The sequence below is a fragment of the Pseudorca crassidens genome, chromosome X, assembly GCF_039906515.1.
Source record: "Pseudorca crassidens isolate mPseCra1 chromosome X, mPseCra1.hap1, whole genome shotgun sequence".
Lineage (NCBI taxonomy): Eukaryota > Metazoa > Chordata > Mammalia > Artiodactyla > Delphinidae > Pseudorca > Pseudorca crassidens.
In genome coordinates, this window is record NC_090317.1 from 130042966 (window position 1) to 130066786 (window position 23821).

Below are 23821 nucleotides of genomic sequence, written 5' to 3' on the forward strand. Positions count from 1 at the left end.
GACCAGGGAGGAGGTGAATCCAATAATCCAGGTCACGAGTCTTCCAACTGGGGCTCACCGACCCCTAGGAAGACACAAAGACTTGCGGGGGCATGGGTATGTGGGGAAGGGATGCACCCTAAGGGAATCTGTTGACAGAGTTTCAACTTCCATTTATGCTCTGCTCCAAAAACGTGCTGCCTGGGTTTCCACCCTCACCTTCTTCCCCTTGGTACAAAAGGCATCGCTGGCATCCTGGCTCTTACCATGGAGATCACCCCAGGATATAAAATCCTTTCAAGTGCTTCAGGGACAATGTGAAATCTTGGTATCAATGGGGTATTGGCCAAAGGGCCAAGGGTGAGTCCTTTGCGACTAGATTGGTCAGGGAGTTGCCAGGAAACGTGGAAATGGTTCTAAAGTGCCAATGCAACATCCACTTTCCAGGAATATTCTGGATGGAATGGAGACGAATTAAAGAACAAAGAACCACCCAAGATGGCGGCCACCATAAAAAGGGCAGGTGCAGAAGACATCAATGTGGCTTTGAGGAGATTAAACAGGAGATTAAAAAAACAAAAAAATGTGCACAGAATATAAGTAGAGTCACAGAGCTGAAGGAAGAAATAGACGTGAAGAAAGAAACAACTCCAAAAGTTCGAAGATGCTTGTGAGTACATCAGGCTTGCAGACGATGACCGCTTAGTGATACCTCATCAGATTGGTCTCCCTGTGTTTTCATCAGTCACTCTCAAGAAGAAACAGGAGAAATGTTAGAAGAAGCAAAGGAAAATCTGCAAGAAATTGGCGCCTTAGAATCCAGAGTGGAGTCATTTCAGTGGGAGTTGGCAGATTTGAAAGTTCAGTTATGCAGAACTGGGGAGAAAAGTAAACCTTGAAGCTCATGAAAGTTCAACACCTAATAATACTTTAAAAATGTGTTTAATAAACATGAATACCGTTTCTAAGAAAAAGAACAAAGAACCAGGTAAGTACAGAATTTGAGGGTGAGTGGAGAAGCAAGATAGGAAGATGGAAAGACAATTGTGAACTTTCGCCACAGACAGGGCTATAGTGCCCAAACGCCCCCCTTATTGGATGAATCCAAATAGTGCATTGCAGTGAAACTCCTAAGATGAGCATCGGCAGATGGTGGCCATGGAGTCAGAGAGGTACTTCAGAAACTAAGCCACCCAGGTGGATGACTAACTGGATAAGGGAATGGGGGGATGGATATGAATGCTTCCAGCACATGGACTGAAGGTACAGCGATTTGGAAAAGAGCAGCTAAAGGCTAAATTTTGCACATGCCTAGTTTGGAAAATATTTGTAGCTCATGTCACAGGAAAAAGACAATAAAATATTGTCGCCATTGTCAATTACTAAGGGCTACCAATGTGCTAGGCATTCTCCTAATACCGTGACTATATATTACCTATGATCCTGATACTGTAAATATGTATCATCTATGTTAACCTAAATTATCTATCTTCTATTATTCCTTCCCATTTTACAGAAGGGGAAACTGACATTTACAGAAGTTTTTACCAGCTCAGCTTGTATGTAGAAAAGGTGGGATTGAGATATAGGTTTTGTATCTGGAACGGTGCCTACCATCACTCACGATACCAGTATTGTCTCCCCGGATACTAGAATGAGGGGGGAAAGCAGAGCACAGGATAGGGAATTAGGAAACAGGACTAAGGGTGACATTTGATGCCATGGCTGTGGGTGAGATTGCCCAGCGAGGGGAAACAGAAGAAAAGAAGGGCATAAGACATAAGCGTGAGTAAACTGAAACTTCCAGGGGCAGAGGTGGGGAAAAGAACCAGAGAACGCAGCTCAGAAAGCGCATGCTGAAAGGTATGCAAAGAACCAGAAGTGGGAATCATCGAAAGGAAAAGATCCTGGAACTGGCAGTAAGACGGTCAAAGGTGACCTTGGGAAAGAAGATCCAGGAGACGCCAAGCCAGTTAGATAGAGGTAGAGATGAAAGTCTGTGACGTGGACCTGAGGGGATAAAGAGGATTGATTAAGAAGGTGGCTTTGGGAAGCCAGAAGGGATCACTGAGGCAGCCTAAAATCTAAGGCAAGTCTAAGGATTAAAGGGAGAGAGGTGAGTCCCATTTGTCAACAGCCATTGGCTGGCCAGTCACTTAGTTAGTTTGCTTGTTTGTGTATACTTTTCAGAGTTTCAGAGGTAGCAAAGTTTCCCGCTACCCATGAGAGTCTGTGAGGCTGTGATCCTGGGGGATCCCAGGAGGGGGTTGGATTTAAAATGCCGGGGAATGCAAAAGGGGTTTCAGCTCATGTGAGTAGATCAAACAGCAAGCAATCCCGAAGGCACAGGCCAGGATATGAGTCAACATTGTGCAGTGGATCAGGTGAGCATTTCCACGTGATGGTCTCCAAGAAACGTACCAGCACCATGTGGAGTCAGACTCATAAAGTGAATAGGGCCGATTCCAGGTGGGGCTCCGTGACATCCGCCGGTACGGCTTCAGAACTTTGAAAATACAGGTGCTGTTTAAATGGATTTTTACCTTTCTAAGGATTAGGTCTGATGCAGTGGGCATGCTGTCCCATCCAAGGGCATGGAAATTGCCCAGGTAGACTTGGGAACTAGAGCACCAGGTGAGTATTTTGAGGAGTTTGTTTGGGGTTTTTGGTCTTCCTGACATGATGGAGATCTGAAGCCATTCATTTCATGATTCTCTGCCCTTCCCCAACCTCCCGAATACTCCCTTTCAAAGTCTGGGTTCATTAGAGGGAAACCCTATTTTGCTAGGCCGATTTCTTGCTTTCTCCCTCCTCCGCTGGACCCTTTACGGATTTGTGATTGCAATGGCAGACATTCATGTCTGAGTCCATTTTAATGCTTGAGTCATTCCTTTTTCAGAGTCCCTGGCCAGGAGATATTATCTATTTTTATCTTAACGACTCTAACCCCCAGGGCACGCGTTGGCCATTCACTATTATAGATTTTAAAAGAGGTCACCTCCTTCTGAGGATTTCTATCACTTCGCTTCACCAACTAATTCTTCCTGGTTTATCACAGTCAATTTCAGAGCAATATTTTATCTGTGGGATAAAGTTTCCAGAAAGAAGAGAGTTTATCAGACATTAAGCTTTTAGCTGGGCAGTACTTCCAGCCGATGTCCAGGAGCGAAAGTCCCAGATCACCAGTAGATCAGGTTTCTGTGCCAGTTTCATTATCTATAGGTAAGAACTCATTATTCACTGCCTGGACCAGGCCTGGGAGTCTACTGTATAATTGCAAATTATCTCACTTGGTATCTTCTCTCTTTTGAAAATCTTTACCAAATAATACCCTCGCATGCTTCCATGTCCAGATTTCAAGTTTTGATTTTATTTACAGCTGTGTAATTTGCCCATATTCAGTGCATTTCCCTTACCCCTACAATTAGCTGTGCCTTTTGAAATAACTGTACATTTGTTCAAATGAGAGCAGTCTGAGATAGACAAGTAATGATCATCTCATTGACAGACAATGACTTGTTTATAAGGGAAATCAGTCTTAAGGACCTAAGTATTGGTCCATATACCTTTCCTTTGGAAATGACCATAATTTCAAGTAGTTAGGAGAAAACGGTGAAAATGGCAGAAGAAGGTCAGACGGTTTAGGGTAAAGGCAGACAAAAGACAAGCATTCCAAGCAGTGAGGGGCGTGGAGATGGAGAGAACACATAAGTTTTAGTTCCTCATGCTTGAGCGATTAGTTCTGGGACCTTGTAAGACAAGGATTATAGGGTCACGGAGCAGAATGATATGATCTGATGATTGGCAACATCCCCGAGAGCAATAATCACAGGGTTCCAAGAAATATGATGAAATTGAGAAAAATCTGACTTCTTAAAGACATCTTCAGGCCCGGGGTAGGAGTGGGGATGAAAAGCAACGGGCGTGAAGGATCTCACTGGAGTGACGAAAACGTTCTAAAACTGATTTACGGTGATGATCGCACAACTTGGTAACCTAATGCAAACCACTGACTGGTGCAAGTGGGTGAATTTCAAAATACGTAAAATAAGCCTCAAAACATTTGTAAACAGGCGTTACATCACTTAAAGAAAAATAACACAGACTGAATTAAAAATGTATATATGTAAATTTAGAACAGAGTGCCCTTGTGTGCCACTGGAAATTGAATAAGGTGGTTGGGCTTTTACATGTTTTATGCTTTTTCTCTCTTTCTGCTAGATGTGAACGTGTGTGTGTGTGACTGACTTGTCTCCTGATGTTCCTGGCAGGGACACGTCCACTTGGGAAGACCTTCCCCAGCGTCTGTCTGAGGCAGCCCACCAGGATGCGGAACCAGCACGGCGTAGACAAGCTAAGGTTTCAGGAAAGGTCAACAATGTGTGGGTAGAAACAAGACAGAAAAGCAAACAGGGTTTGACCCACAGAGTAAACTGTGTAACGGGACGGAGTGTGGGGAATGGCCCAGGGCAGTGGCTCAGGGCCAGAGTTACCAACAACTGGGTTCCTGAGGCTTCTAGACTCTGCACATGGTGCAGGCATGGTGGCTCAAAGGTACACGGGGTTCTGGGGGGCAAGCACGATGCTTTTCATTGCCCCTGTTTTCAATGAGTACCCGATACTCTTAGGCTTCATGGATCGTCTAAAGTCATGATTTTTAGTAAGATCTCCAAAGACAGCAGTATCTTCAAGATTATTTCCATGGAATTGTCCAAGTTTTTAATTCAAGGCATCTTTTTATCATTGAAAGGCTGCCAAGGGTGGATGCTAATTCTTTCCAATCAAATTTACTTAGATTCTATGATTACCATGTAATACATGGAAAACAGACAGTGAGCCCTATTTGTTAAACATATTTTTATGAATGTAGCAACGGCATATCTCTTTTTGTTTTCAACTACATGGAGACAAATTCATTTCATGAATGTTTGTTCTTCCAGAATCCCAGGAAAAAGCAGCACTGAGCATCTTTGCAGGAAAAGCAGAAGTGTTTCCTGCAAGAGATGATGATGAAGCTGAGAATGTAGTTAATTATGTGCTGCAGGGAAAATTCTCCTGGGACAGCACGGATGCAATAGGGGACTCCAGGTCTGGTGAAGAAGGAAATCCTAAAAGTCTTACTGAAAAGCAAAGTCTATGAATAAAAGTGACTAACTGTGGGAAGCATTCCAAGCAAATTGGTAAATAACCAACTGTTACATTGGTAGGAAAATATAAAAGGGCCACAGAAAGGATCCCCAATAACCCTGTTATGCAGTTATCACAAGTCAAAATGACACTAGCCTCTCTAATTTCGCTCCCTATTGGAACCAAGAAAAAATAATCATACTCAAAGTATAACCTTATGCACAAGGTTCATTCAGCTTAAAAGATGCAGAAGTGAAAAAATCACAGGAACAGACATTCGATTTGAAAACTTCAGTGGCAGCTATGCTCAAAGGTAGCTGGGAATGTATGGCATTCATGTAATTCTTTAAAGAAGGCCATCTGGAGTCACCATATTGATTCTTCCAATGGCTCTAATGGAATATATAATTAGGTGCCACGTATATTGCACACACACCATCGTACCCTAGGAGGCTTCATGTCCTAATGAATGCTTGGGCAGTGGCCAGGAGCACTTTTTTTTTGCTGAAAATAAGTTGTAAGTAGTCACTCAGCCGCGTTCACACTGCTGTGTTTGATAAAATCCCTAATCTCGTAATGTGTCCACTGGACACAACTGTATGTGTTGAGGGTGAGGAAATGGTGTTGGAAGAGAGATGGAAATTAGTGCAGTCAACACAGAGAGAAAGGCTCCTGATCTAACTGGAATTTGAATCTTCATAAGGTGATGGGCCATTGGTTCCACCCCCTGGACCTCAGGACACCCAGTTCTGTCCCCAGACCAAGGCAGGCTTGGATGGGGGTAATAACACTTTGTGGGTGGAGAGGAGAGGGAGGCCAGGACACAGGTGAGAGGTAGATGACGTGTGATGGAGAACAGGCAGGTGGAGGGAGGGTTCCATAAGACCCTGTTTACTCCCGGCTCCGTGGCCCATTTCAAGTTGGGGAGCAGATTCAACTCAACAACTCAGAGACTTCTGGGATCCCTGTCACCATCTGGAACACCAGCAGCCCCGCCCGACGGCAACTCCCAACAGGACCAGGAATCGCCCCTACGGAATTTCAAGCCCATCTCCAGCCACCAGGACAGGTTTGATGGCCTCTCGGGACCCACGGGCCTCCTTTCGTGACCTTGGAACCATGTGACCCTGTGTTTCAGGTGACTGGTTTCTGGGGCCCTCCTTCCTTGTATTTCACCTGAGCCTTGGCTGTCCCACCTTTCCCAACAGGCTGCTGGGCAGACAGAAACAAGTCTTACAAACTCTCATGGTACAAACTGAGGCTTTGCCAGGTGCTCTCTCACGGATAAACTGCATCTTCCTCAACACAAATTCTGACAGGAGACGCTGTAATTTTACCTCTCAGGGCCGCTCAGCCACAGCAGAGACAACCGTCTAAAATGAGGACCTCAACGATGAAGAGAGATGAAACCTGGAGGTGAAAAACAGCACGGCAGGTGCTCAGAAAGTGAAACATAAACTGGCCACATGACTTGGCCAGACCACTTCTGTGTGTACACCCAAAAGAAGCGGAACCACACTGTTAAAGACATCTGCACACCCGGGGCTCACAGCTCACAAGAGCTGAAACGTGAAAACCCACACGCTCAACAACAGGTAAACGGATACACAAAATGCAGTCCAGCCATAAAATGCTACAGGATTCAGCCATAAAAAAGAACAGGGTTCTACAACGCGGACAAGTCTTGAAAACATGACGCTCAGGGAGCGAAGCCAGACACAAAAGGCCACATATTGTGTGATCCCATTCATAGGTAACGTCCAGAAGAGGTGTATCTATAGACACAGAAAGGAGATGAGTGGTAGAGGCTAAAGGGAAAGGAGGTTGGGTTTGGGGGGGACTGATAAAGGGTATGGGGTTTTGGTGGGGGGAATAATGAACAAGTTCTAGAACTAGAGAGAGGTACCAGTTGAACAAAGTGGCTGATACACGAAATGCCTCTCAGTTACACACTGTAGAACGGTTAACATGCCATTTGTTGAATTTTACCCCAAGTTTTTTTTAAAAAAGCGTTCAAAAAGACACATCAAGCTGACGTTTACTTTTTAAAAAAAACACCACCAAGTCTTCTGATTTCACTAGCGTGATGTTCCAGCCTCAAACTGAGACGTGGACAAATGCCAACCCCCCACTGTGACTGCAAACAGGACTGCAGGTCACCGCTGGTGACGATCTGGGCCCACCAGCGTGGCCCAGGGACCATAGACCCGGGTCCAATGAACCTTCTGCGTAAGGACAGAAGGAAGGTCTACACGGACAGCAGTGGAGTGATAACTTCCAACCAATAAGAGAACACTGTCTGCTGTAAGGCCTGGGTGGACCGGACGGGGCTGGGGGGAGGGGAGAGCTGACCTGGTAGCTAGGATCAAAGAAGAAGGATGTCACTAGGGTCTACTGGGTGTAGGGAGGCAAGGGCTGTCCAGAGAGACCTATTTTCCAAATCGTATTTAGGCTCCCAGGTCCTGCCACGAAAAGGCATCTGTCGTAGGCAGGAATCTAAGATAGGCTCCATGGCTCCCACCTCCTGGTACCCACATCTTTGTGTGATCCTCTCCTCTTGAGGATGTGTGTGTGTGGGGGGTGCTGAGATGTAAGACTTGGCAAAAGTGAAGGAATATGATTGAGGTCCCTAATCAACTGACTTTGTGCAACTCAACGAGGAGATTGAAGTGGGGGGGCCTGGCCTAATCAGGTGATCCCTTGGAAACAGACTCCAAGCAGAGGATTTGCAATCCTCCCAGCCTGGATGGAACAAACAGTCGTGGTGTGAAATGCCTTTAGGGAGGGGTGGCCCCTAGGAGCTGAGGGTCCCAGTCCTACAACCACAGGGAACTAGATTCTGCCAACCTGTTGAATGAGCTTAGAAGGGGATTCCAAGCTTTCAGGTGACAATACGACTGTGGCCAATATTTTGCAGGCTTGTAAAGACCGTCGTGAGCAGACGAGCCAGGTAAGCCATGCGGGGACACCTGACCCACAGACACGGAGATAATCAATGGATGTTGTTCTAAGCCCTTAAATGTGCGGTAATTTGTATCCAGTGACGGATAACTACCAAAACATCCACTCCCAAATGTACATAAAATGGTAATAACACCACTGCATTTAACCAGGATGAAAAACCAGCAACTCTCAAATACAGTGGTCCCCTCCACCAGCAGCCACAGACGGCAGTGACAAGTCATATCAGTTGGACTTACAAAGAATTTTCAGCTCCTTAAGGCCAACGGTCCTGGTTCCTGGGGCTCTTCCTCTGACGCTGTGAGCCTCCCTCCCATCTGTGCAACTGAAAAAATCCCTTTCTGGGTTTGAGTGAGGGGGCATTGAGTTTCTGTCACTTCCAACCAAAAAAACCTGAGGGTGCACCCTCTAGCTCTAGACAGTTATGACTATCACCTCCTTGATTAATGAACTCCTCACCTGGACTCATTTGCAATTAGAAGTTCCTGGACTCGACTGCGTGCTGCCGACCGTGATGAGTCTGCCTCAGGAGATGTCAATTATGTGACATGACCCGGCATGCCCAGGAAGGCAAATGGCTTTCGACACCCCTTTGGATGTCCCAGGGGATGGGTGACAAGATGGTGGGGCAGGAAAACTCTTGGCCCCAACACTACCTATAGAACACAGATTTATTTTTTCCCACCTGTAATATAAGGTCCGCCTAGACCAACGACTGTCAAGCCCCAGTTACTTTGTCTCTGGGGGACAGGTGGCACTGTCTGGACACATCTTTGGTTGTCACAGCTTGTGGGCGTTGCTCCACAAGCAACACAGCTGTGCTCACAAGCTGTGACCTTCTACCCACTGGCATCCCATGTGTAGAATCCAGGGATGCACATGAATATCCCACAATGCACTGCCAACAAAAGAACGATCCGGCCCCAGGTATCATTCGTGCCAAGGTGGTGCATCGTGCTCTCAGTCCAAGCTCTGTCTTACTAATTCTTAAATGCTTTTTCTAGCCCGGTAGTTGTCAACAAGGGGTGACTCTGCAGCTCGTCCCCAACGCCCACCCCCAACCCCACCCCCCAGAGGTGTTAGTGGTGTCTGGAGTCATTCTGGTTCTCACAACAGAACAGGTGCTATTGGCATCTCCGGGATGGTGTCCAAAGATGCGCCTAAACATCCCACGATGCACGAGACCCATCCCACGACAAAGAATTCCCCAGGCCCACAGATCAACTGTGCCCAGGCTGGGAAATCCTGACGCAGAGGCATACATGCTTGCTCACCAAACGACACTTTTCCCTTCTTCTTAATTAACCAAAAATGGACTTGGTACTTTTTTTTTTTTTTTTTTTTTTTTAACGGAATCACATCGCTGGCCTTTTCAAAGTCAATACATGCCTTTCAGCTTAGTACGTCCAGGGCCACAGAACACCAGGCTGGGCCCTCATAACCCACAAGGTCCATCTGAGTTAGGGGTTCTTTGCCTTTCGGGTGCACAGGCTGGGGAGAAGCTGCCCCCTGAGCACACGGGGCACAGAAGCTCTGAGCACAGGGTCCAAAAGGCACAGTCCTTCTGCCCAACTCTTCTGGCCGCATTTAGGTTTCGGAGCATTTTCACACTATTGCAAAACTTGGACAGTGCAGAAAGGTCATGAGGTTTTAAGCACTGGAAGCTGCTTCTGAGGGTATAAGAGAGCATATGATGATACAGTAAATGGGAAAAAAATAAAACACACCCACATAGTGCAAACGCCATCTGATGTTCAAAGTCACCACGAGCTAAAAATGAACCCTGCCTGCTGGCAATTACAACCCCAAGTCCTCGGTCTCAAAAAAACACAAACAAGTGTGGCTAGCTGTGTTTCAGAGCTCAGAATTGTTTGGATTTTACAAAGTAATGGCTTTAAAAAAAATCAAAACTAATTTATTAAAAGGATTCAAAGACCCCCTCCAACGCTGAGCTGCCTTAGGACGGCTTTTGGCACTCGTAACAGACACAGTCGTTTTCTACACTGAAAGCATTCATTCTGTCACACACACCATTCGGCAATTGAAACAACCAAAAATTGTAACCATATGAGGTGATGGATGGTCACTAAAATTATGGTGCTCATCATTTGACAATACACATGGTATACCAAATCACTGTGCTGTACATCTGAAAGGTATACGATGTTAACGTCAACGATATCTGAGTAAGACTGGAATATCTATAAATTTGTCATTCAATACAACTGGAATATATATGTATATATTCACCATTACCTTCATATATATATGTATAAAACATCTATACATGTATATGTTCACCATTACCTTCATATATATAGGTATAATACATCTATACGTGTATATGTTCACCATTACCTTCATATATATAGGTATAATACATCTATACGTGTATATGTTCACCATTACCTTCATATATATAGATATAATACATCTATATGTGTATATGTTCACCATTACCTTCATATATATAGATATCTATATATGTACCATTACCTTCATATATATATATATATACATACACACACATACTATATCTTCAAATATATCATGTAATCCATATACCTTGAGCAAAGTTTTAGAAAGCAACCTGCAACCACACATATTAATGGTTCCGCAGCGATAAACACGATGAATATTTGCATTCTGTCGGCTAAAGAATGACTATTCAACGGTACATCAGTTTTACATTCCTTGGTTCAGAACAAGTGTTGCTGCCAGACACTGGGCTTCCAATCTCTTTCTTTTCTTTCTGGTTACAGACAAAGGGCTGTGGATCAGAAGGCAGGGCTCTGTAGAAAAGCAACGGAAGAAGTCAGCCCTGGCAAAGCCGTCCTACGTTGAAGAGTGTCTTGGCCAACCCCGTGAACTCACATAAGCCCACAGTCTCCTCATCTGTGGCAGAGGCGGCACGTGGGGACCCAGGAAACCCTGGCCCAGTGACTCAGCTCGGACAAGCTGGGGTGTCCTCCAGCAAGAGTGAAAGTTGCCTGGAAACCTGGGGGAAGAGCTGCAAACAGGACGCAGGGGCCCTCTTCCCGCTTCCGTCAGGCCTCCAGGGGCTCCTTCCTGTCTCCAGTTCACAGGTGCTAAGCAGAGGATGCTCTGCCTCCCCAGGAAGCCTTCAGCAATGTTTGGACCAGGGCGGAGGTGTTCTCAAGCCCCTGCGATGCACAGGACGCTCCCACATCAAAGAATGATGCGGGATTGCAGTACACTGAGCTCCATAGAGACAGTGCCGGGGCAAGTGAGAGCCGGACGGGCACTGGGCGTCTCTGTGCCTCGCGGAGGAAAAATAATCAAGCATGGGCAAAGGAGATCCTAAGAAGCCGAGAGGCGAAATGTCATCATACGCATTGTTTGTGCAAACTTGCCGGCAGGAGCACAAGAGGAAGCACCCAGATGCTTCCGTCAGCTTCTCAGAGTTTTCTAAGAAGTGCTCAGAGAGGTGGAAGACCACGTCTGCTAAAGAGAAAGGAAAGTTTGAAGACATGGCAAAAGCGGACAAGGCCCGTTTATGAAAGAGAAAGGAAAACTTATATCCCTCCTAAAGGGGAAACAAAAAAGAAGTTCAAGGATCCCAATGCACCCAAGAGGCCTCCTTCGGCCTTTTTCTTGTTTTGTTCTGAGTATCGTCCAAAAATCAAAGGAGAGCATCCTGGCCTATCCATGGGCGATGTTGCAAAGAAACTGGGAGAGATGTGGAAAAACACTGCTGCAGATGACAAGCAGCTTTAGGAGACGGCTGCTAAGCTGAAGGAAAAGTACGAAAAGGAGATTGCTGCAAACGGAGCTAAAGGGAAGCCTGATGCAGCAAAAAGAGGGAGTCGTCAAGGCTGAAAAAAGCAAGAAAAAGAAGGAAGAGGAGGAAGATGACGATGATGATGAATAAGTTGGTTCCAGCACAGTTTTTTTTTTCTTGTCTATAAAGCATTTAACCCCCCTGTACACAACTCACTTCTTTTAAAGAAAAAAACTGAAATGTAAGGCTGTGTAAGGTTTTTTTTTAAACTGTACAGTGTCTTTTTTTGTATAGTTAACACACTACCGAATGTGTCTTTAGATAGCCCTGTCCTGGTGGTATTTTCAACAGCCACTAACCTTGCCTGGTATGGTATGGGGGTTGTAAATTGGCAGGGAAATTTAAAGCAGGTTCTTGTTGGTGCACAGCACAAATTACTTATATATGGGGATGGTAGTTTTTTCATCTTCAGCTGTCTCTGATGCAGCTTATATGAAATAATTGTTGTTCTGTTAACTGAATACCACTCTGTAATTGCAGTAAAAAGAAAAGTTGCAGCTGTTTTGTTGACATTCTGAATGCTTCTAAGTAAACACAATTTTTTTTATTAGTGTTGTTGTCCTTTTCATAGGTCTGAAAAGTTTCTTCCTAAGGGGAAGCTAGTCTTCTGCTATTGCCCATTTTGGATCACACGAATTATTACAGTGTTTATCTTTCGTAGAGTTAGCTGATAAAAAGCTTTCGTGTACGCACCCTGCATACTCATGATGAGGGTGATAAAAGCTTAATTGAGACAGTTTTCATCCATAACTGAAACTCAAATCTTGATCGGTGGATATCAGATGTCATGTAGCCCAGGTTCATTTACAAAGTGAAGAGTAACCAATCTACTCACAGCACGGGATTATTAGAATCAAACATTTTGAAAGTCTGTCCTTGAAGGACTAATAGAAAAGTATGTTCTAATCTTTACATGAGGACTCTACATCCTTTAACTCCCATTACCACGTAATGGCAGTTATATTTGCAGTTCCCACATTTAAGACTCAGAATGTATCCCCAAAAGCGTGAGCTTAAAATACAAGACTGCCATATTACGGTTTTTTTTGTTGTTGTTGTTGATATTAGTCCCAACAAAGGCTCTGGAGAAAAAGTGCTGGCTGTAAATGTCTTTCCTATTTATCTAAATATGGATTGTTTAGGAAACTTGAGATCCTCCATTAAAGGTATTTTTAATTAATTGGGCCAACTTTTAAAGTCGTATACCACATTTTAAATCAGGTATATTTTCCTATATTATGGTTTGCCCCTTTATAAATGAAATAGACATGAGGGAAGAAGACAAACTTTGTATTTCAGTACGAATTACCTGATTTATTTGAATTTGATTTTTCTTTACAGCACTCAAGCTCATTCATCAGGGTCATATGTTTATCTGCTTAACAGTTTAGGGAACAATTTGGCAATTTTGTCGTTTTTGAGATTATCGTTCTCTTAAAGTGCCAGTGTTCTAAAATAGCTTTCTTGTAATTTTACACGCTTTTGTGATGGAGTGCTGTTTTGTTATATAATTTTGACTTGGATTCTTTCCATTTGCATTTGTTTTATGTAATTTCAGGAGGAATACTGAAGATCTGAGTCCTGGATGATACTAATAAACTAATAATTGCAGAGGTTTAAAAAAAAAAAAAAAGAATGATGTGGCCCCCAAAGTCAGCACTGTGGTGCCCAGGCTGAGGAACCCTGCTCCACCGCAAAGCTCTGACGGATGCATTTTATTCTACTGTTTTATGAAGTATAGTTGATTTACAATGTTGTGTTAATTTCAGGTGCAGAGCATCGTTATTCAGGGTGTTTGCAGATTATATTCCATTACAGGTTATTACAAGAGAATGGCTGTAATTCCCCGTGCTATACAGTAAATCCTTGCTGCTTACCTATTTTATGTAGAGTAGTCTGTATCTGTTAATCCCATATCCCCAGTTTGTCCCTCCAATGTCCCTCTCCCCTTTAGTAACCATAAGTTTGTTTTCTGTGTCTGTTTCTGTTTTGCATGTGCATTCATTTGTATTATTTTTGAGATTCCACATACATGTGATATCATAGAGTATTTGTCTTTCTCTGTCTGACTTATTTCACTAAGCATAAGACACTCTAGGTCCATCCATGTGGCTGCAAATGGCAATATTTTATTCTTTTTTATGGCTGAGTAATATTCCATTGTATATATGTACCACATCTTCTTTATCCAACCGTCTGTTGATGGGCACTTGGGTTGCTTCCATGTCTTGGCTATTGTGAATAGTGCCTTGTGCATTTTAAATGCTTACTGTAGGTCAGTGGTTGTCATCTGGAGCTGAAGGGACATGGGGCAACACCTGGAGACAAGTCTGGTTGTCACATTTGGGAGGGGGGTTGATACTGCCATCTAGCAGGTGTGTCCTAAATATCCTCCATGCACAGGTCAGTCCCTACAGCAAAGCGTCTTCCAGTTCTGCAGCTGAGAAACCCTGGGGTAGACAGATTAACTGTAAAGGAGACCTGCCCACCCCAACTCTCCATCTATCTGTAGACAAGACAACTCCCCCATCCTGGAACCACTAAAGAGGAACACTGGACCCGGGACCCATTCAGTCTCACCTGCAGGCTTCCTACCATAGTTGACAGTCAAGCCGGCTGCCCTAGCTGAGCCCAGCTGAGCCCAGCACTCGATGCTCCTGATAGGCATTTAATGATCCCTGACACTGGCACTTGCAGCATTTCCCGAGTTTTGTTTTCCATCTTGGACAGCCTTGGAGGTGAGACTGCCATTGTGTTTCATCATTGCTACACCTTTTTTTTTTTTTTTTTTTTTTTTTTTTGCAGTACGCAGGCCTCTCGCTGCTGTGGCCTCTCCCGTTGCGGAGCAAAGGCTCCGGACGCGCAGGCTCAGTGGCCATGGCTCACGGGCCCAGCCGCTCCGCGGCACGTGGGATCTTCCCGGACCGGGGCACGGACCCGTGTTCCCTGCATCGGCAGGCGGGCTCCCAACCACTGCGCCACCAGGGAAGCCCTGCTACACCTTTTTTTACCTGGATCCCAGGGGTCCTAGGTAAGAGTTCACTGACTGACTGATAGAGTTTTACAAGGTTAATATCCAAAAAACGGGGGATTTTAATCAGAAGACAAGAAGCAAAGAAAACAACAAAGGTGGCGACTGGTCTGCAGAACATGGCTTAGGATTTTTACCCATAAACCTTTAATGCCTGTTTCATCCAGCCTTTTAAGGGATGCCTGACATTTACTGTTTCGCTTTTAAATACAAATAGAGGGAGACTTTATATCTTTTTTTTTTCCCACGCAGTGAAAGCTTTTACAGTTCTGAATCCTGATGGCATCAGCTGTTATATTAAAATCTCATCATAAATGAATATGGGGCAATATCTCAGTTGGGAAATATGAATGACCCTGGAGACACCAATTCATAGGAATAATCTGTCAGGTATTGCCATGGGTTTACTGAACACACAGAGTGCCCTACGGCAAATAACCAGGCCGCGGAGTAACCTTCCAGTAAAATAGTTTCACCATTTTTAGTAACATCATCTTGGGTGGCAATGCTTTCTAGCAGCCCTCTGACTCAATCTGCAAGGGTGAGCACAAAGGGCAAAACGGATGTGGACAGGAAACCTGCGGATACCTGGATAAGAAGTAAAGTAAGCAAGAACTAGACATCTTAATTCATTCCGATCATTCATTAACAAGGGAAACGTGGAGGGTGAGGCTGAACGGGGGGTTACATGCATTTCTTAGCATCTACCTCTGGGGGAAAAAAATAATATATTTGGCTGGTTCATAACAGGTAGATTATGTATGGCATGCACTGCAAAGGACACACTGTCCCAGAGGCTGGTTTCTCTGTAATTGACGTACATTTGCAGAATGGACAGGCTGATTTCTGAACCACAGACTCATTCCCTGTTTAACCCAGCTCCTTTATACAGAAGCCAAACCCTGTCTACGTGGCCAAACACTGGAATAATAAACAGCACATCTGAAAACATAGCCAGTGTAGCCACAAGGAGTGGTGGAAGCCATGGTCCTGAGGACACACTCAGTGATCGACGTACACGCCTCTCAAGTATGTAGGAAATCTGGTTGTCATTTTTCAGGACACAGATTCAAGTGGCTCATGCCAGACTTTGAACTTGTATATTTAGAACAGAAAATAAAGATCTGTGGGACTTCCCGGGTGGCACAGTGGTTAAGAATCCACCTGTCAATGCAGGGAACATGGGTTCAAGCCCTGGTCCGGGAAGATCCCACATCCGCGGAGCAACTAAGCCCATGCTCCACAACTACTGAGCCTGCGCTCTAGAGCCCGTGAGCCACAACTACTGAGCCCATGAGCCACAACTTCTGAGCCCATGTGCCACAACTACTTAAGCCCGCGTGTCTAGAGCCAGTGTTCCTCAACAAGAGAAGCCACCGCAATGAGAAGCCCACGCACCGCAAGGAAAAGTAATCCCCGCTCGCCGCAACTAAAGGAAGTCCGCACGCAGCAACGAAGACTCAACACAGCCAAAAAAAAAAAAAAAAAACAAATTCCTAAGTATGAAAAAAAAAAGGAAAGAAAAGAAAGATGTGACATGGAAAAAAGATTAAAAAAAAAAGTGGAACTGTGAAGAAACACAGGTGTTAAGTAACTTTTTTATGAGAGCTTCACCAGTTATCCGGTGATGACTTTACAGCCTGTGATATAAATCCATATAACTTCCCCGGGCTGCCCAATGAGTATTCAAAGCCCGGAACTCTGTGTTTCTTCACGTGGTCCTCCCTCAGGCCCCTAGTGCCTCATCTATAAATCAGAGGGGAGCTGGGCTTCCTGAAATGATCGGTCACACCTTGGCAGTCATCAAACGGACACGCCTATCATTTCTGAATACTGCACCGTGATCTTTCTTTTCCTGCTGGCACCCTGAAGTGGGAGGGGGAAAAAAAGCAGACATGTACTCAGAGCACCTCGTGTGTGCACGGGAGTGTCCACGCCACTGTGCACAGCAGGCAGGTGTGGCAGGTGCACACGTGTGGGCGGAGAAGCTGAGGGGGCTGGAAAGCAGTGGGGAGGTGGGCGTCACACGTGGGGACAATGCTCCCCCACTGGGAGGCACCGGGGTGCGGGTGAGGCCATGCACAGCCGGTGTTGCGTTCCGGATGCCCTGTGCACGGCCCGCAGCACAGCAGCCCTGCATCCTTGACTATCACGTGTCTCGCTCCCCCGGCACGCGGCACGCAGAGCCCCGAGGAAGGCATTCCCGGCCAACACCAAGGGTGGGGAAGTCGGCCGGGCAGCCCCGAGCCTGGTGGGCGGAAAGCAGCACAGAGGAAGTGAGCCTGAATGCCTCAGCCCACACGTCTGGGGGACACGTGTACCCCGGGAAAGATAACCGTCAGCGTTTCTCTTTTCGCCTGTCCCCTCCCATCCATCATTATTCCGTTTTGTTTAGTTTAAAAAAAAAAAAAGGAAAGACTAAATCTCCACCTTTGTTTTCCATGTCTATAAATAAAACCTTACTTCGTTTTAATTGTGTGCCTCTGGCTCTTGGCAGGCACTCACATAATTAATACATAATGTGGCGGCTGCTGACATATTTCCCATTCTTCATGGAAACCCAGGACGATAGTATGGTGAAACCTGAAAAACTATTTTAACCTGAATAAGCATGACTCTGACATCATCAAAAGGTGACATCTAGGGCTTCCCTGGTGGCGCAATGGTTGAGAGTCCGCCTGCCGATGCAGGGGACACGGGTTCGTGCCCCGGTCCGGGAAGATTCCACATGCCGCGAAGCGGCTGGGCCCGTGAGCCGTGGCCACTGAGCCTGCGCGTCCGGAGCCTGTGCTCCGCAGTGGGAGAGGCCACAGCAGTGAGATAAACAACCTAACCTTACACCTAAAGCAATTAGAGAAAGAAGAACAAAAAAACCCCAAAGCTAGCAGAAGGAAAGAAATCATAAAGATCAGATCAGAAATAAATAAAAAAGAAATGAAGGAAACAACAGCAAGGATCAATAAAAGTAAAAGCTGGTTCTTTGAGAAGATACACAAAATTGATAAACCCCTAGCCAGACTCATCAAGAAAAAAAGGGAGAAGACTCAAATCAATAGAATTACAAATGAAAAAGGAGAAGTAACAACTGACACTGCAGAAATACAAAGGATCATAAGAGATTACTACAAGCAATTATGTGCCAATAAAATGGACAACCTGGAAGAAATAGACAAATTTGTAGAACAGCACAACCTTCCGAAATTGAACCAGGAAGAAACAGAAAATATAAACAGACCAATCACAAACACTGAAATTAAAACTGTGATTAAAAATCTTCCAACAAACAAAAGCCCAGGACCAGATGGCTTCACAGATGAATTCTATCAAACATTTAGAGAAGAGCTAACACCTATCCTTCTCAGACTCTTCCAAAATACAGCAGAGGGAGGAACACTCCCAAACTCATTCTACGAGGCCACAATCATCCTGAAACCAAAACTAGACAAAGATGTCACAGAAAAAGAAAACTACAGGCCAATATCACTGATGAACATAGATGTAAAAATCCTCAACAGAATACTAGCAAACAGAATCCAACAGCATATTAAAAGGATCATACACCATGATCAAGTGGGGTTTATCCCAGGAACGCAAGGATTCTTTAATATACGCAAATCAATCAATGTGATACACCATATTAACAAGTTGAAGAATAAAAACCGTATGATTATCTCAATAGATGCAGAAAAAGCTTTTGACAAAATTCAACACCCATTTATGATAAAAAATTTTCCAGAAAGCAGGCATAGAGGGAACTAAAAACATAATAAAGGTCATATATGACAAACCCACAGCCAATATCATTCTCAATGGTGAAAAACTGAAACCATTTCCACTAAGATCAGGAACAAGACAAGGTTGCCCACTCTCATCACTATTATTCAACATGGTTTTGGAAGTTTTAGCCACAGCAATCAGAGAAGAAAAAGAAATCCAAATCGGAAAAGAAGTAAAACTGCCACTGTTTGCAGACAACATACTATACATATAGAATCCTAAAGATGCTACCAGAAAACTACGAAAGCTAATCAATGAATCTGGTAAAGTAGCAGGATACAAAATTAATGCACAGAACTCTCTTGCATTCCTATACAAAAATGATGAAAAATCTGAAACAGAAGTTAAGGAAACACTCCCATTTACCACTGCAACAAAAAGAATAAAATACCTAGGAATAAACCTACCTAAGGAGGCAAAAGACCTGTATGCAGAAAACTATAAGACACTGATGAAAGTCATTAAACATGATACAAACAGATGGAGAGATATACCATGTTCTTGGACTGGAAGAATCAACACTGTGAAAATGACTCTACTACCCAAAGCAATCTACAGATTCAATGCAACCCCTATCAAAACTACCACTGGTATTTTTCACAGAACTAGAACAAAAAATTTCACAATTTCTATGGAAACACAAAAAACCCCGAATAGCCAAAGCAATCTTGAGAAAGAAAAATGGAGTTGGAGGAATCAGACTCCCTGACTTCAGACTATACTACAAAGCTATAGTAATCAAGAGAGTATGGTACTGCCACACAAAAACAGAAATATAGATCAATGGAACAGGGTAGAAAGTCCAGAGATAAACCCACACACATATGGTCACCTTATTTTTGATAAAGGAGGCAAGAATATACAATGGAGAAAAGACAGCCTCTTCAGTAAGTGGTGCTGGGAAAACAGGACAGCTACATGTAAAAGAATGAAATTAAAACACTCCCTAACACCATACACAAAAATAAACTCCAAATGGATTAAAGACATAAATAAAGGCCAGACACTATCAAACTCTTAGAGGAAAACATAGGCAGACCACTCTATGACATAAATGACAGCAAGATCCTTTTTGACCTACCTCCTAGAGTAATGGAAATAAAAACAAAAGTAAACAAATGGGACCTAATGAAATGTAAAAGCTTTTGCACAGCAAAGGAAACCATAATCAAGATGAAAAGACAACCCTCAGAATGGGAGAAAATATTTGCAAATGAAGCAACTGACAAAGGATTAATCTCCAAATTATACAAGCAGCTCATGCAGCTCAATATCAAAAAAACAAACAACCCAATCCAAAAATGGGCAGAAGACCTAAATAGACATTTCTCCAAAGAAGATATACAGGTGGCCAACAAACACAGGAAAGAATGTTCAACAACACTAATCATTAGAGAAATGCAAATCAAAACTACAATGAGGTATCACCTCACACCAGTCAGAATGGCCATCATCAAAAAATCTACAAACAATAAATGCTGAAGAGGGTGTGGAGAAAAGGGAACCCTCTTGCACTGTTGGTGGGAGTGTAAACTGATACAGCCACTATGGAGAACAGTATAGAAGTTCCTTAAAAAACTAAAAATAGAACTACCATACGACCCAGCAATCCAACTACTGGGCAGATACCCTGAGAAAAACCATAATTCAGAAAGAGTCATGTACAGTGTTCACTGCAGCTCTATTTACAATAGCCAGGACAGGGAAGCAACCTAAGTGTCCATCAACGGATGGATGGATAAAGAAGATGTGGCACATATATACCATGGAACATTACTCAGCCATAAAAAGGAACGAAAATGAGTTATTTGTAGTGAGGTGGATGGACCTAGAGTCTGTCATACGGAGTGAAGTAAGTCAGAAAGAGAAAAACAAATCCCGTATGCTAACACATATATATGGAATCAAAAAAAAAAAAAAAAGGTTCTGAAGAACCTAGGGGCAGGACAGGAATAAAGACGCAGACCTCGTAGAGAATGGACTTGAGGCCATGGGGAGGGGGAAGGGTAAGCTGTGACGAAGTGAGAGAGTGGCATGGACATATATACACTACCAAATGTAAAAGAGATAGCTAGTAGGAAGCAGCCACACGGCACAGGGAGATCAGCTCGATGCTTTGTGACCACCTAGAGGGGTGGGATAGGGAGGGTGGGAGGGAGACGCAAGAGGGAGGAGATATGGGGATATATGTACACATATAGCTGATTCACTTTGTTATACAGCAGAAACTAACACACCATTGTAAAGCAATTATACTCCAATAAAGATGTTAAAAAAAAAAAAAATCCCCCAGAGGATTTATCTTAGTAAGTGGAAAGAGGCCTTGGAGTCAGGTCCCAAGCTAGCCGTGCAACCTCGGAAAAGTACATAACCAGCCTGGAGCATTGGCTCTCTCTTCTGCTGCGTTCCAGGCCAGGTTATTCACAAGATAATGGACCAGGACACACTGGCTAGAACATAAATAAAGGCTCCTTTTGAGCTAACTTTAGAGAATGGAAGTGAAAAGACTGCACTTGATAGTACTATGTAAACCACTGTGCTCTGAGGTCGGGAGAAGCAGGGGCTTTGTTCTATTAAGACTCGCAGAGGCGCAGTAATGAAACTGTTCAAGGTGGAACCTAGGTGATGTCTGACATCCTTCTCATCATGGTGCCCACCAAAGTAACCCTCAAGATAAAACTGGGCACATCTCCTCACTTTGGACTCTGCAGAGGAGAGCCCAGTGGAGACAGGGTTGGTGCAAAATTCTACCCTAGGACTAGGGCATGATGCAGTCAGTCAAAGAGTGGCAAGCAGTGACTCATTCTCCAAGATGGACTGGCAAGACCAAGGCTTGGTCCTTAGGGCATTAACTAGAGGAACTGGCATCTCAACGCAAATCAGGCAACTGGGACCAGAGCAATACGGCGTTCGTGGGAGGGTCACCTCTTTACCTGGACGGGGCCTGGGACCTCAGGATCCACTGTGCAGCTGGCCTATTACTATCTACAATCATCTTCTATCGTCTCTGCACGGGATCAAGTGCGTGCATTCTGGATGTACAGGTTCAGCTCTGCAGCTCTGCAGCTCAGGATGGGCTCAGCTATCCTCCAGCAAGCCAGTGCCACCTTCTGAAGCTCAGAAATGCTGACTATTATGCACAGGATGGATAGACAACAAGGTCCTACTGTACAGCACAAGGAACTACAGTCCATATCCTGGATAAACCATAATGGAAAAAGAATATGAAAAAGAACAGATATATATGTATAACTGAATCCCCTTGCTGTACAGCAGAAATTAACACAACATGGTACATCAACTATCCTTCAATACAAAATGACAACAAAGCCCAGCAATGCTAGAATATCACAAGCACTCTCCTACCTCTAGTCCTGAGACGCTCCGTGGAGACTAAAAGGAAGGTTCTCGGGCAGAAAAGGGGCAAAACGCGTGTGGACCCCACTCACAGACGCTTCCTCTGGTGCTACAAAGAAGGTGGACAGTGGCCGATCAACAGAGGAAGACGTAAAACGCTGAGTCATTTCAGGGTGGGTGTTTTTGGTCATTTGTGGTTTTTAATTATCATGCATTGCCCGTGCGTCATGAGCTGGGCTAATCACAGCCTTGTCCTTGATATCCTGTTTTTCGGGGCTTGAAGTTATCGCTTTATCACTAAGTCCAAAATTGAGCTGTAGTAAATCACCTTCCTTTAAATGACGTTCTGATTATGCCGGGAGGGGGGAGTCATGGGAACTGATTGCCCCTGAAGCCCTTTCAGGGTAAACGGCCACAGGAAATGGGGCTGAAACATGCTTTTTAAATGTTATTTCTTTATAAGTGCATAGGACGGCCGCCAACAAACATATCCGATTGAAAAGTGTCCACAAAAGAACAAAATATATTGACTATAACTGTTGGATCCATCTATGCTGCTTAACTTATTACACAGCTCTGAAGCCTGTGCAATTTCATTTACACATAACACACATACACCATACATTATACAGAAAGAACTTTCACCCAATTTTTTTTTTTTTAATAAATTTTTTATTTATTTCTTTTTGGCTGCGTTGGGTCTTTGTTGCTGCACACAGGCTTTCTCTAGTTGTGGCGAGTGGGGGCTACTCTTCATGGTGGTGCGTGGGTTTCTCACTGCGGTGGCTTCTCTTGTGGAGCACGGGCTCTAGGTGCGTGGGCTTCAGTAGTTGTGGCTCATGGGCTCTAGAGTGCAGGCTCAGTAGTTGTGGTGCACAGGCTTAGTTGCTCTGTGGCATGTAGGATCTTCCTGGACCAGGGCTCGAACCTGTGTCCCCTGCATTAGCAGGCAGATTCTTAACCCCTGCACCACCAGGGAAGTCCCTCACCCAAGTTTCCTGAAGCAACACACACGTCTAGTTACTTATAATATATGATGTATGCAAATTAAGTATGTTTAAATGATATGTAATGACGTTTCCTCTTAAGTTTCTTAAACACACACACACATTATTTGTATGTAATACATAACATATAAGAATGTGTGTCTTTATAAGTTAAATACCTTTAAATTTTATGTAAAGACGGTTCCTCAAGTTTAAAATCACACAGACAACTCGATTATTTACATATATAACATAAATGTGTATGCATGTCTACACACACACACATACACACACATATCCCATTCCTCTTATGATTCTTAAATCTTCACTCTTACAGGTACTTCAGATTCTCTTTCCGTACAATTTAATACGTAAATTTACTTGTATTTCAATGCTCTGGGTATCACAATGAATTGCCCAGATCCAAAGTTTGTACTAAATGACTGCTTCAGGACAGCTGGTATTTAGAGAGAGCTGGAGGGTCCCAGTGGACCCCAAGCACACCAGTAGTCTGGCACTTTTAAAAGCATGATGGTGGAGGGGCAGCGATGCAACCCAATGGGAAGTTAACAGATACTACTTTCTTGTTAAAGAGTATGTGTGATGTGCTTGGGAAATGCTAGGTTAAAAAAAAAAAATGAGAAAAGTATCCTTGACCTCAGGTACGAAGCATTTTGAGTGACATGTGGCTTGTGGATTTCAGAGGGATGATGCAAGGTGCATTGTTTCTGCCAGGGTTGTGTCATCTTGGGGAGGGAGAGGAGGTGGCCAGGAGCCCACTTTCCACTCCCCCCTGCTCTT

The 23821-nt window shown here is 44.2% G+C and overlaps 1 protein-coding gene and 2 pseudogenes across 5 annotated transcripts in view; 2 read left to right on the forward strand and 1 right to left on the reverse strand.

Annotated features, from left to right (window-relative positions):
• Window positions 1-23821, reverse strand: part of LOC137217388 (steryl-sulfatase-like) — a 184765-nt gene that overhangs the window by 142763 nt on the left and 18181 nt on the right. The window contains exon 1 of one of the 5 annotated variants that reach the window (XM_067724157.1): window positions 22044-22184. The exons of 3 other annotated variants lie outside the window; for them this stretch is intronic. The gene's annotated coding sequence lies outside the window, so the exon portion shown is untranslated. Of the gene's footprint in view, window positions 1-22043; window positions 22185-23821 lie in introns of those variants that run through there. One more of the 5 variants, XM_067724155.1, reaches the window with a different exon arrangement.
• Window positions 478-6215, forward strand: LOC137217286 (prefoldin subunit 4 pseudogene; annotated as a pseudogene).
• Window positions 11280-12419, forward strand: LOC137217436 (high mobility group protein B1 pseudogene; annotated as a pseudogene).